General features: G+C 43.4%; 1 pseudogene; it reads right to left on the bottom strand.

Moving 5' to 3' along the window:
* Positions 1 to 204: 204 nt before the first annotated feature.
* On the bottom strand, positions 205 to 1,138 carry LOC137158628 (olfactory receptor 4D1-like; annotated as a pseudogene).
* Between the last annotated feature and the right edge of the window lie 7,303 nt (positions 1,139 to 8,441).

Raw genomic sequence — 8,441 nt, 5'->3', positions numbered from 1 at the left:
GCTATGCTGATTTACATCAGCTGGCTGCACAGACTTCAAAGGGGATTTTGGCCCTTGGTCTGTAACTTATTTAGGGACGCGAAGTTTCATGAGTGTGTAGGATGTGACCTCTTTCGATGGAATACACAGTTCACGTGGCGTATGCATCCCCTCTCTGGTAAGTTGAGGTCTGGTTTCTTATAGAAATGATCTCTCAAAAATAAATTATGTCTTTAGTTTCCTCCCTGAGAACAGGATTCTGCTCACGAGTCTCTTGATTGCCTTTTTCATCTCAGCGTTTCTCAGCGTGTAGATCATTGAGTTCAGCACGGGGGTGATCACTGTGTAAATGATGGACACCACCTTATCCAGGGCAAACTTCTTGAAAGGCCGAGCATAGATGAAAATGGTGGGTCTGAATATTAAACACACTACGGTGATCCGTGTTCCACAGGTGGACAGAGGCTTGCGCTTCCCATCCGTGATGTGGGTCCTGATCTTGACTAAGATGACGGCGTAGGAGATCAGCAGAATGATGAATACAACTACGAGGAGCACTCCGCCATTCAAGACCATCTGCAGCTCGACCACATGGGTATCAGTGCAGGCCACTTTGATGATCTTTTTGACATCACAGTAGAAATTGTCCAGGATGTTCAGCCCACAGTACGGTAGCTGGAGGATCAGTCCAATCTGAACAGCAGAGTGAGCCAATCCACTCAGCCATGCCATGCCAGCGCCACTATCCCCACACAAACACCCTGGTTCATGATAATCAAGTATCTCAGTGGTTTATAAATGACCACGTACTGATCAATTGCCATCCCCACAAGGAAAAATACCATCGTGCCCCCTATGCAGTGAAAAGAGAACATCTGGAGATGGATTTGCGTTGGGAGAGGAGACCCCAAAGCAATCTAGGGGTATTGACTGATGAGTCGCTGACATCTAGGAAAGCCAGGTTGGCTGGCAGGAAGTACATGGGGGTGTGGAGCCGATGGTCTGCGATCACCGTGATGATGATGGTGAAATTTACCAAACAGGTGGCCACGTATACTATGAAGAAGATGATGAAGAAAAAATGCTCTAGTTCCCAGCTCTGGGTGAGACCCAAGAGGACAAATTCAGTCACTGTCGTGGTGAAGTTCTGCTGGTCCATTTTGCGTACTTAAAAAATCCCTGCCTTTGAACAAAAATATCTATTATAAATAAGGCCTTTTTCTAATTCTCCCTTTTTTCCCTCCAAATGACTGATATCACATTCATTTTTATTCATGGTAGCTAACAAACTTTATTGGGGAATTTTCTTAGTTTTTCTCAGTTAAACACTGTGCCCTCTGTCACGCTGGCTAGATTGGGGGGGGGGGGGGCATTTATTATGTTGTTTAACATCAATATGTCAAAATCATAGGAATTCATGTGAGATATGCCATGCTAGGTACTGTTAGAAAGGCTATAATGTGCTAAGTAAGATGATGATGTTTATGTTCATGTGTTATATGTGTCATGGAAGTTATGGATATCTTTGATATATCTGTATTTCAAACTCTGCTGTGTCTGGGCGACACCCCAGACAGGATGGATGCAGCACTAGCCTTCTTAATGGCCCATTAAAGAAATTCATAGGTATAATGGGCCCAGGGGGAGAAACCAGGGATGTACCTGATGAGTCACCAGGATTTACTCATATGACTCTGGACTCCATTTTATTCTTGTAAATTTCCACAAGCAGCATGGCAAAGGCCAAAGGACATAAAAGGCAGCTGCACTGCATCCATTTTGTCTTTAGTCTGTCTTCTGTCTTCAGTCTTCACCTACCTCTAGATCAGCTCATCTACAGCTGAACTGAAGCTGTGAAACAAAGGACTGAGACCCATCCAGGTACTGGATCTATACCAGAGGGACCATACAAGCCTGCAAACTCCACAATTCTATTAGAAACCTGATGTATATGGACTTTCACATCATTTGTATGTGTCTGATTGCTTTAATCCTTTAACATTTCTCTTATAGTTTGTTTCTTTCTTTTTTATAATAAACCTTTAGTTTTAGTTACTAAACGATTGGCTGGCAGCGTGGTATTTTGGATAAGATCCAAACTTGACCATAACGGATGGTGTTCAGTTACTATGAATAGTTGGAGGGGATGGATTTGAAGGAAGAGTGTTGGTCTTGGACTCTGGGAAGATGTGTTCAGTTTTTGCTCTGCCACAGACAACCTTTGTGACTTGGGATAACTCCCACCTACTCTCCTGCCTCTGTTCTGCCTCTTTTAAATAGGATTAATTACACTATTTCCTTACACTGCTGGAATTGGGAGAGGTTAAGCATGTTAAGGATTGCTGGGCACTTGGGAACCGTGGCGTCTGGGGCCATACAAGTATTTAGTGGGAGAACTTGAGCAGAAGGCAGTGAAGATGGGGCATTACCTACCACTCCCTCATATAGACCTCAGAGACTCCCGAGGCTGCTGCAGCTCTTAGGCTAAGTTTGAGAGGGACATCTACAAGGGTTGAACGGATAACCTCTCAACAGAAAAACATGAGTGTCTATTAGCTGAGATAAAAGCCCAGAGCCATACATTGAAAGCCTGTGGCAGATATACTCTTGCTATGTTCTAGCCAACAGACAGGGACAAAGAACCTCATTGTATCATGGGCTACACCTGTATCTGTGTGAAGTGAGTCACCTTTAAACATTTTAGGAACTTAGTGTAAACGGGGTATTTAAGGTGTTCTCATGGAGTTAGGTACCCAACTCCCATTGGAACAATTTGCACCAGGTCATGGTGAATTCTCCATCACTGACAATTGTTAAATCATGATACATCTTTTTTTTTTCCTAAAGCTCTGCTCTAGGAATTATTCTAGGGAAAGTTCTCTGGCCTATGTAACAGAGGAGTCAAGTCTCTTCAACTGATGTTCCCTGTTTCCCTTCCCACCCTGTGCCTCTCTTGTCTGCATTTTAGTTGCTCAAATATCCTCGTTCTGCTTTGACTACCCTCAAAATTATCACAGTGCCGAAGAACACTGTTGGCTGGAGGTCACTGACCATGATGTCTTGCATTCCTAACGTGTTCTTGATCAGCTCATTCCTACCCTTAGGGGTCTCTCCAGGGGCTCCAGTAATTGCCAGATTGTCCTTTTTCTAGGTTCCCATAGTTGTTGCACTTTGTGGCAGAGTTCTTCAAACTTTGCCATCTTCTCGGGTTTTTTTTCATGCTTCTGTCTGCTTGTCTGGCAATATCAATTAACATGGTCCTGTTTGTCTACAACAACCATGTCCAACCTGTTGGCCTCCATCGTTTGGTCTGTGACAATTGCCAGAGCCTATAAAATCTTTGCCTCTTCATTCTTTAGGGTGCTTTTGATTCAGGGGCTGTAACACCAAACACCATATGGTTAATTTGATTTCAAATGAGCCTGTTAATCTTCTATCATTAACGGCCTCAATCTCTCTCTCCATCACTGTCCATGCACTGATTTCTGTGTAACTCTTTCAAGAATTTTTTTGGCGATGTGCTTTCTCCTTCTTTTATGATTTTTTGGGCTGGGATGCAGATTCACTCATTGCTTCCAGATAATCTTTTACGTTGGCTGTACTTTGATGTTATTTTCTTCATTGTCAATTGCTGCTTCCAGAGATAGCGGATCTTTTCCTTCATCACATCACTGAATTTACATCCTATCTGTGTCTTGACTGATATTTAATACTCTGTGTGTCACTAAGAGCTTTCTTGTTTAGATAGCCTTTTCTTTCCTTCTCCTTTGATTCCACTTAATCCCTCTGGCACTGCACCATGTTACTGGCATCACCCATATATTAATGGCTTTGGTCAAATGTTTTGAGTCGAGTTGTTGCATAGAGTAATTCCTATTCATCTGTAATATTCTTTCCTCACTTCTTCAACTTCCTTATGTTGTAACTGACATTTCCCTGGTTCTAAAGTATTTTGAGGATGTTGATGATTAAAGGACTAGGGGCCAGGACATCCCAAGTTCCAATCCCAACAATTTCTCTGACTTTGTTCAGTCACTTCATCTCTGCATTCCTCAGTTTATCATCTGTTAAATGGGGATAATAATTACAATCTGGAAGATAATTTGTAATGCGTTAAGATGGTTAAATATGTCTTTCTCTCAATGTCCCTTGACGGAAGGTTTGTAGGGGCTAAACACAGGCCCTGTAGATTTTCAAGCATTACCCCATGCTGCTGGTGCTACAAGCACTAAGTGACACATATGGAGGCAATAGCAGACTCATAAGATGCTATACAAGGTCTGACCACTAGAGGGGGACAAGGAGGCACGCTGGGTCAGCCTGGGTTAGACGTACATTCTGGAGTGTGAGAATCCGAGTGACCATGTGTGCCTGAGAATAAATTGCAATATCAGTGATGTCAGATTAGTGCAAATGTCTGTGAGGCCTGTCCGGAGGCTGAGGGAGGTGATTCCAGTTCAGATAAAGCAGCCTCACAGAGTCACATGTACCAAATGTCACCCACTGTTCTCTGTGTTATGAATCCCCTCTGCACTCAAACCCCCAATCCTGTGAGTCTGTCAGACCCCTACCAGGGAGCCTGGCAGTTTATCTCAAGCTGCAAGGACTCATGCCCTTAGCTCTGGAGGTCCCTGGTGCAACCACAAGGTGTCAGCCAAGATGGTGACTATCATATTAACTCAACAGAGGTCCTATTTCTGCATTAATGCTGGCCTACCAAGTTGCTGCAGAGCAGGAATGAAGCTAAGAGTGGAGTGACGCACTAGTGTGACGAGGGTCAGGTTTATGGCCACATAGAATCAAAGAAATGTACGACTCGAAGGGATCTCGAGAGGTCATCTAGTCCAGTGCCCTGCACTCAAGGCAGGACTGTGTATTACCTAGACCATTCAAACCTGCTCTTAAAAAATTCCAATGATGGAGATTCCACAACCACCCTAGGCAATTTATTCCTGTGCTTAACCAACCGAATGTCATGTGCAAGTCTGCCATGTCTGTGTCCTTCTCCTGCTCCATCATGAGCTTTATCAGGGGGCTTCAGTGGATCAGAAAAAGCTGCTGGAACATCCATCAGCAGCTCACAGAAGCTCGGCTCATTTCCTGACACTGGAGTGAAAACCCACATGAGCGAAGTTCTTCAAATGGCGACACCTCCATGTGGCTGGCTTCAGTTTCTGGGAGCATGCCGACGCACATGGTGGCACAGGAGGGTGCTGGCTGCTCAAACTTCCTATGACACGGGCACGCGGTCAAGTTTTCCCACATTGCACCATGAACAAAGGGCTAGAGCAGCCATATTTCAAGAGGGAGTTAGGAAGTTTGGGATATGGCTGGTTGGATGGAGGCCTATGTACAGCGGGATGGATGCTGGAGACCTAGGTTGAAGCCTGGGTACAAAAATTTGCAAGGGAGGATGCGCCGTTAGTGTAGACACTCAACCCCAAGCTCTGCTGACTCAATTTCTACTGAACCTGGCCTTACATTGCAGTGTTGACGTATCCAGTGTGTCTCCCATGTTAAACACCCACTGATTAACTAACATTAAGACTGCAGGAACTGCACATTGGAAAGCTTTCCAGATAGGATGAAAAAAGGCAGGAGGGAAGCAAAGGAAGGCAAAGAGAACGGTTCAGGAGAAAAAAGGGGAAGGAACAAAGGGGGGGGAGGAGAGAGGATCCCAGATACTTCCAAGGTTACTGTGTCTGGGTAGAGTCTTGTCATAGTTCTCCCTCTGGGGCTCTAGGACACAGGCTCAGATTTCTTGAATGATGCTCTTTCTTTGTCCCTGGGAGCCCACAGTCCTTCTATCCTTGACCATTAAACCAGTGTGTTTGAGACTCACGGCTGCTTACCCATGCTCCTCCAGAGCTCCGCCTATGCTGTGGTTACTCTGGCCTTCTACTCAAGGACAATGTGGCAGAGAAGCAAGGAGGAGAGGGATTTCTTAACCCACAGCATCTTAATTTGTCAAGCTCTTGAGAACTTTGAAACCAACGAAATCCTGGGATGCCCTTTTCCCCAGTTTGAGTTAAATCCCTTCTGAGTGTCTAAGGTTCATCAGCATTATAAAATGACCAGAATCCTGAAAATCATTGTGTGCTGTACAGAGTCTACAGAGGAAACGTCTCTGGAATATTGTGTCCAGGTCTGGTGCCCACAGTTCAAAAAGGATGTTTATAAACTAGAAAAAGCTCAGAGAAGAGCCATTTGAAAGCTTAAAGGACTAGAAAACATATCTTATAGTGATAGACTCAAGGAGTTCAATTGATTCAGCTTAATAAAGAGAAAGCTTTGGGTACACATATCTACATAGGGAACAACTATTTGATAATGGGCTCTTCAATCTAGCAGAGAAAGGTATAATATGATCCAATGACTAGAAGTTGAAGGTAGACAAATTCCACTTGAAATAAGGTGGCCATTTTTAATCACGATTGTACGTCTCTAAAAGATCTGCTTTAGGAACTATTTTGGGGGAAGTTGTTTTGTCTGTCCTACGTAGGAGTCAGATTAGGTGATCAGAATGGTCCTTCTGGCTTCAAAATCTATGAAAATCTCCACCTTAAGGATCTAACCAGCACCGATGACATGGGCAGTCACACTGCATGCTCTCTCCAAGCCAGCCCTTCTCAGTGTTGATCTCTCTCTCTCTCTCTCTCTCTCTATTCCCCTTATCAGTTTGGTGTGTAAAGTAACAGACATACCCAGGTCTCCAAATCCTAATGCTTGAATGAGGCCACAAAGAACAGCCGAACAGTTCCTCTCTCTACCAAAGGGTGGTACAACGGGTGCTGTAGCACTTGGTGAGTCAAATCCCGTCTGGTGTCAAAGGGCCCAACCCTACTGTAGACCTCTCCCCTTTTCATTCATCATCAGAACATTGCGCATTCATTCCTTCCTCCACCAACAGAAGAGGAGCAAGTCAGGACCTTGATGGTTTTAATGAGGCCTAACTTCTAGACATGTGAGTTGTGCAGGCAGGCGTTTGAGCTGATAGGCGATCAATGGACATTGGTATTTACTGAAATACATAGCACAGCATTACAAGATACAACATTTGTGAGCTGCACCTTTATTTACATCTACCAGAAGATTGAGTGAGTTTCTACACTCTAGCGTTTGAAGCACTGAATGAATGCAGGAAAAACATCTTTCTGTGAATAGTCATTTTACATTTATTTACATTTAAACCAGTTGAATGGATGAGCCCTTTGTATGTACATTCCCTGAATACTCCAGCAAAGCAGACATTAATGTTAATGGAAAAGTGAACTTGATGCAACTGGGATAGGATTTTCAAAGAAACATAAGGGAGTTGCTGAACTCCTCAGAAAATGAAGAGGAGATGCATTCTAGGCCCAGCTGAATAGCTCATTCATACACTCTCAACCAAAGAAGCATTTTAGCATGTAAATTTAAGCCTTCCATGGGACTACTCATATGATTAAAGTTAGGTACTTGTTTAAGAGTTTTTCCAGATCAGTGCCCTAGTTCAGAATATTCAAAGGAGTTGAATTTTAAATTCATAATCGCTGGGTTTGGACAAGAAGCACTGATGATTTGGACCAAGTGAGGAGCTCCCCCTTCATTTTTAGGAAACTCGTTTATAATGCATCAGTGTATCCAACCAGGAAAGGGAAACAGAGCATGTTAAAATGTAACCACTCAAAACAGCTTTGCTTTTATCCAGCACATATTTAGAATATACTCCCATGCCCAAACATGGTATGATAATATCAATAATTAATCATTAATATAATAACAACAACAACCAACGTCTGTGATCCAGAGTACCTTTAGACACATTCAGAACCTTGTGCGGATGGGTGGCCATTAGTCAAATCCAGCTGCCTTTGCTGTGAATGTGTAAATCCCAACAGTTATAATTATAGGGCTTGCTGCATCTCTGCCCCCTTCTGGTATCTCTGAGTGCACCCTTCACTTCTTGGCCTTGTGCCTGCCCTTTGCTTAGGGTCGAATCATGCGATTCTCTCCCTCTCAAAATGGGTCCCGGGCCACAGTCCTCTATGCATCAGCTGTGGTTTCCCAACAGGTCTAACTGGGTTTGCTGCCTGCAGTTCTTCCCTCTGGAGCTGTGACTGGTTCTGAGTTGTTGACCAGATAGCCTTCTCCCCTATTTGCCGCAGAAGGAACAACAAAACAAAACAAAAACATGCAAACAAACAAACAAAAAAACCCAACCAAAAAAGAGAAAATATTGCATAGCAACTCCATGCCCATCACACCAAACATCTCAATGGGATCAAAAATTTGACCTCGTTATCAAAGGACAGATTATCAGCAGGAAGCAAGGCAACACAATTTTCTTCACAAATCCCTTTACATCATAGCAAGAGTGTCATAGTATTTTTATTTATTTATTTAGATAAATATATTTTAAAATATGCCTTTTCAAGGCTCCAGATGCCCTAACAAATCATTAATAACATGATCAAAACCCA

Source organism: Emydura macquarii, unplaced genomic scaffold (genome assembly GCF_026122565.2).
Source record: "Emydura macquarii macquarii isolate MOO-44397 ecotype Brisbane River unplaced genomic scaffold, CSIRO-AGI_Emac_v2 contig_1775, whole genome shotgun sequence".
Lineage (NCBI taxonomy): Eukaryota > Metazoa > Chordata > Testudines > Chelidae > Emydura > Emydura macquarii.
The sequence above is the reverse complement of the archived record's forward strand: the minus strand, read 5'-3'. Positions and strand labels throughout refer to the sequence as shown.